The following is a 6,000-nucleotide window of genomic DNA, read 5'->3' as shown; positions in this document are numbered from 1 at the left end:
TCATATCCGGCAGGGGGCCTGGTTGAAGAGCACGCCGGACTGGTGGGTGCCCATACCCGGAAGGTGTCCTGGTTGGGACCTCAGGTCTCAGATGTTAGGTTTGGCTGCGAGGTCTGTTTGGTATTAGGCCCAGACCATCAGCGGCCCTTCATCAGTTAGATAGGAGTAGCGATAGAGGTTGTGAAGATGGTGGCTTTGGTCTTACTGTTGTACGACTTTGTAAGGTCTTGTGTTATAATCAATAAAGTGTCCGTATGAATCATCCAGATGCAGAGGCCGGGGGTATTCCTCCTTTTCGAAAAAAAGCATCCTGTTTCCCTTCCATGTACCATCTCTTATTTTCCCGGTGTTTCAATCGTGTCCATATGTGTGTCCCCCTTTTGATCTGGCCAAAGAAACACTTTCAGGCTTTTATTTCATCTTTGAAAGGGCCACAAACTGTTTGATTCTCTTGGGCAATTTGCTGCCTGATCTGCATGACTACTGACCGAAGATTCGCAGGCAAAGGCTCATCATCCCCTTGTTCCAGACAAAATGCAGACCACTGAATCGATGTTCAGAACTTCAGATGCACCATGGGAAGCAAAGTGGTTCTCACATTGTGCCACGGGTTGGCACAATGTTATCCAAGCGAGATCAGAGAAGTCGGTGCTTGGATGCGGATGAAGAAGATAAAAGAATGGTTTGAAGATAGATGAAAAAATACGCAGCAAAAAAAAGGCAAAAACTAAATTGAAGCCCCCGGTGAGGATCGAACTCACGACCTTTCCCTTACGAAGGGAACGCACTACCACTATGCTACGGAGGCTTCGATGGATGGGGCGCAGAACAATCTTTGTTAATAGTGGTATCTGCATACGTGCTCCGGTGAGTGTCAATGTCAAAAGCTTACAGCATACAGCATGTACGAAAAACTCCAAATGCAGATCGTACACGGGAGCTACAAGACAAAAAGGCGATTTTTTGAGCCACGAGTTGCTATGCAGGGTCCCTACACCATCCCTGAGACGAGTAGCAGCGATTTTTCCAGGTACGGGAACCTAAGCCACATCTGCAATGGACCAACCCCGTAGACAACCAGTGGGCTGATGTGGATAGCGACGGTCAGGGCTGTACATGAGCGCGCCAAGAAGCATGCAACAGTCACTGACGAGTCCATGATTTACGCAAACTGGTACACAGATGGTGGGTGGGCGTGTGCGACGATCTTGACTACCTTGGTATGCTAGCTACGGTAATCCGGCCGTGGATGGGATAATTCGTCGGGAGCTTCCTGACACCTCCCATGCTTAGGATAGAGTATAGTTAGCACGAGGAAGAGATGTAACATGTTGTTTGGGCGAGGAGGAGAGTTGTATATGTGTGTGGAACACTTGACTCGTGGCAGGGAAAATGAAGTATATATGGCATCTATAGAGCTAAGGATGTGCATCATCCCTCTTATATAATGGGCAGTAAGGGAGGCAAGTGGCAGGACAAATCTTTGAATAATAAAGCTTGATAGATTGGATAATGTGGAAAACGTGTGTGTGTGTGTGTCAGCACAAACAATCTTGAGAATTAAATACCCAAGATATTAGTACAGACGCAAGCGATTATACATACGCGCATACACTCATCCGTATGAAGGCATACACGCACACCTATCCCTATGAGCATCTTTGAGAGACTGAGTCGACATATCATCTTAAGAATTAAATACCCAAGATATCAATATTGATAGAAATACAATATGTAAATAATGTGTAGTATGGGAGGCAGGTGGCCGGATGAATCTTTCATAAGTAAACCATAAATAAAGATAGATTGGGTAATGATGAATGGTGGTACTTAGCACAAACCATCTTAGAGCATCTCTACCAGACCTCTTAAACCGCGGAACTAAAAACGCGGTTTTCAATTCGCAGAAAATACATTTCAAGGGTCGGTTTGAGCTGCGGCCGGACAGATCCCTCAAACTTAAACTGTAAAACCGAATATTCACTTTTTTTTTCCCACGTCTTCTTCTTCCTCTTTTCTGTGTACATGATCAGCTAGCTCGCTCTTACAAAGTTTTTTTTGAATAAAAGAGGTTGTCCTCCGATTTCATTAACGAAACCAAAAGCAGAGTTTAGTAGTCTCATACAACGCACCCCAAGGACACCACACAGTTTTATCGATTACATTTGTCCCGACCCCCTACGACCAGGGCAAGGAGTCGATCCTTACATCCATCACCAACAACTAACCGAGTCACCAGTATGAAGAAACACAAATCGACATAAAGGAAAAAAGAAGCTGGTCTTCATTGGGACTCCAAGCGACGAACCCCCAGCCTCCATCCTTGCGTCGCCTTATAGATTTCATTTGCCACCCGCTCGATTAGTCTTGCTCCCAGCTGCATTATTCTTTCCTCCGGCTTTTTTTTCTGCAAAATTGACCAATCCACAATCCAGTTACACATCAACCGGACAAAAATCATTGGGTCATATATCTTTTTCGACCTGAAAATTATATCATTTCTACATTTCCAAAGAGCCCAGAAAATAGCTGCGCTCCCCACTAAAACCATTCCTTTTTCTGGATTTTTAAAGGATTTTAACCATCTCCCCAGAAAATCGTCCAGGTCCGTGGGGCATCGCCTGAGATCGAAAGCGCATTTGATCAGACTCCAAACTAGTCTAGCTGCAGAGCAGTCAAAGAATAAGTGGTCGATAGTTTCTATCTTACCACAATATACACATTCCTTCGCACCTTTCCACCCTTTTCTAAGTAGATTATCTTTTGTCAATATGCTTTTTTTGTTCATCAACCAAAGAAACATTTTGATTTTCGACGGCACCTTAGTTTTCCACAGGAATTTATGTGGGTACCCCACACCCTGATTTATCAGAAAGGAATATAAAGATTTAACTGAAAATTGTCTATTTTTAGTCAGCATCCACATAGGTCGATTTGTTCCTCCATGCATCCTGACAGATTCACATCTCTGCTTAAGGCTAGTCCAGAGTTCATTAGCCTCTGTATTTAGATTCCTCCTGAAGCTAAAACCCTGCCACCCTTTGTTTACTGCTTCTGCCACAGAGATATTGTGGTCGAAGCTAATGTTATATAGTCTGGGGTATACGTCCTTCAAAGGTCTAGCCCCAACCCACCAGTTCTCCCAAAACCTGGTTTCTTTTCCATCACCAAGTCTTTTTTTACATGTTGAAAATAAATTCTCTTAATATCCATTAGACTGCACCAAAATTGGGAGTCTCCTGGCTTTTTTTCCAACCCTGCCAAGCATCTGTTTTGGATATATTTAGATTTCAAAATGTTTACCCAGGTTCCAGATTCAGTTTCTATTTTCACTACTAGGAAAAGGGCTATAGATGGAGTTGACACTAATGGCGCACCAGACATGTGGTGCGCCATTACTATATACTAATGGCGCACCATGTGTTGGTACGCCATTAGTGTGGTAGACACTAATGACGCACCATGTCCACGGTGCGCCATTAGTAATTTTTTTTTAATTTTTTCAAAACTACTAATGGCGCACCGTGGGAGTGGTGCACCATTACTAATGGATGTGGTGCGCCATTAGTAAAAAAAGATTTTAATTTTTTTTTAAATTTTTGTCAAAACTACTAATGGCGCACCGTGGGAGTGGTGCGCGCCATTAGTAACTTGGCCACCACTTCCACCGAATGCACCCCCCCGGATCGCCTTTTCAGTTTAAAAAAAAATAAAAGAAAATGATGAAAATGTCAAAAAAATAAAAAAAAATAAGTTTCCCATGTGATATGTGGTCTAGTTGTTGGGAAAATTTGCAAATATGAATTTCGACTTCATTTGCAAAATCTCTCGAGAATTTGTAAAAATGGGCATAACTTTTGCATACTAACTCGGATGAAAAAGTTTTTTATATGAAAAATCATCTACTCAAAAAGTTACATCCGAATTTAACAGGTGCGCCATTAAGATCTCGAGAGGCAAAAAAATTCAAACTTACTAATGGCGCACCTGCCCATGGTGCGCCATTAGTATCTTCCTGCCTTCAAAATTCAAAATAGGTCAACAAAATAAAAAAAAGTTACTAATGGCGCACCTGCCCATGGTGCGCCATTAGTATCTTCCCGCCTTCAAAATTCAAAATAGGTCAACAAAATAAAAAAAAGTTACTAATGGCGCATCTGCCCATGATGCGCCATTAGTATCTTCCCGCCTTCAAAATTTAAAATAAGTCAAAAAAATTAAAAAAAAGATACTAATGGCGCACCTGCCCATGGTGCGCCATTAGTATCTTCCCGCCTCCTCTCCTCTCCTCCACTCCATCCCCTCCTCTCCTCTCCTCCACTCCATCTCCTCCTTTCCTCCACTCCATCTTCCCTTCTCTCTTCCACCATACTACCCTCCTCCTCTCCGGCGACCTCCTCCTCCTCCTCTCCAGCGACCTCCTCCTCCTCTCCGGCGACCTCCTCCTCCCTCCTCTCCTCCCCTCCCCTCCCCTCACGATTTCTCCTCCCTCCTCTCCGGTGAGCTCCTCCTCCCTCCTCTCCTCCCCTCCCCTCCCCTCACGATTTCTCCTCCCTCCTCTCCGGTGAGCTCCTCCTCCCTCCTCTCCGGTGAGCTCCCCCTCCCTCATCTCCGGTGAGCTCCTCCTCCCTCATCTCCGGTGAGCTCCTCCTCCCTCCTCTCCGGTGAGCTCCTCCTCCCTCCTCTCCGGTGAGCTCCTCCTCCCTCCTCTCCTCCCATCTCCTCATGGTTTCTCCTTCCTCCTCTCCGATGCTCCGGTGAACTCCTCTCCGGCTACCTCCTCCTCCTCTCCGGCGATGTAGGCGAGCGCCTCTCCGGTCACCTCCTCCTCCTCCTCTCCGGCAAAAGAACACGGCAAAAGAACGTACAAGATCCAAAAACGGGAACAAAATTTGAAATAATATCGTGCAAAAAAATGAGCAAAAAAACGAGCAAAAAATGGGCAAAAAATCGCAATCCAGATCCAAATTCAAAATTCAAAAATAGCAATGGCGCACGGTGGGGATTAGACGGTGCGCCACTACTATTTTCCCGCCTTCAAAATTCAAAAATACTAATGGCGCACCATGGTCTATACTAATGGTGCACCAGTGGCCTGTACTAATGGCGCACCGTGGCCTATACTAATGGCGCACCAGTGGTGCGCCATTAGTATACCAGATACTAATGGCGCACCAGTGGTGCGCCATTAGCAAAAATTACTAATGGCGTGCTAGTAATGGCGCACCAGTGATGCGCCATTAGTAGGCAAAACTAGTGCGCCATTAGTAGGCCTTTTCCTAATAGTGTTTCCATAACCACTTAGCTAAGAGGGATTTGTTCATAATATCCAAATTAATGATACCAGCCCCCCCAAATCTTTTGGCATACAGCAGGTCTTCCAATTAACCAGGTGATATTTCTTTTTATTTTCATCTTCCTGCCACACTAATCTGGCTCTGAAAAAATCATCTTTCTTCCTTACTCCTACAGGTAGAGGATAGAAAGACATCATGAATAAAGGTATATTGGTCAGGCAAGCTTGCACTAGGGTTACCCTCCCAGCCATGTTGAGAAGTCTCCCCTGCCAGCATGCACATCTTTTCTCAATTTTTTCAGTAACCCCCTTCCAAAATTTGTTACCCAGCCTGACATCTGCTACTGGTAAGCCTAAATATTTTATAGGCATCCCCCCAACTTCACATGTGAAAATGTCTTGGTATATTTTGGTTTTTTTAGTTGCCTCCCCAAATAAGAAAATCTCACTCTTGTGGAAGTTTATAGTCAATCCTGACATCTGCTCAAAAGCAGTTAAAATGAATTTTAAGTTCCTTGCACTGTTCTCATCATCTTGTAACAGAAAAATTGTATCATCTGCATATTGGAGCATATTTACCTCACAATCATTTAATTCAGAGAGGACTCCCTTCACAAACCCTCCTCTTTTTGCGTTATCCAAGATAATAGCTAAGGCATCCGCAGCAATATCAAAGAGTAATGGTGACAGGGAATCCCCTTGTC

General features: G+C 44.4%; 1 non-coding gene across 1 annotated transcript; it reads right to left on the bottom strand.

Moving 5' to 3' along the window:
* Positions 1-736: 736 nt before the first annotated feature.
* TRNAT-CGU (transfer RNA threonine (anticodon CGU)) lies at positions 737-808 on the bottom strand. Its single transcript has one exon. It is a non-coding gene; the product is annotated as a tRNA-Thr (tRNA).
* Positions 809-6,000: the final 5,192 nt, after the last annotated feature.

The sequence above is a fragment of the Triticum urartu genome, chromosome 6A (assembly GCF_056163025.1).
Source record: "Triticum urartu cultivar PI428250 chromosome 6A, HENAU_Tu73, whole genome shotgun sequence".
NCBI lineage: Eukaryota > Viridiplantae > Streptophyta > Magnoliopsida > Poales > Poaceae > Triticum > Triticum urartu.
Note: the sequence above shows the minus strand (reverse complement) of the source record. Positions and strands in the feature narration are given on the sequence as shown.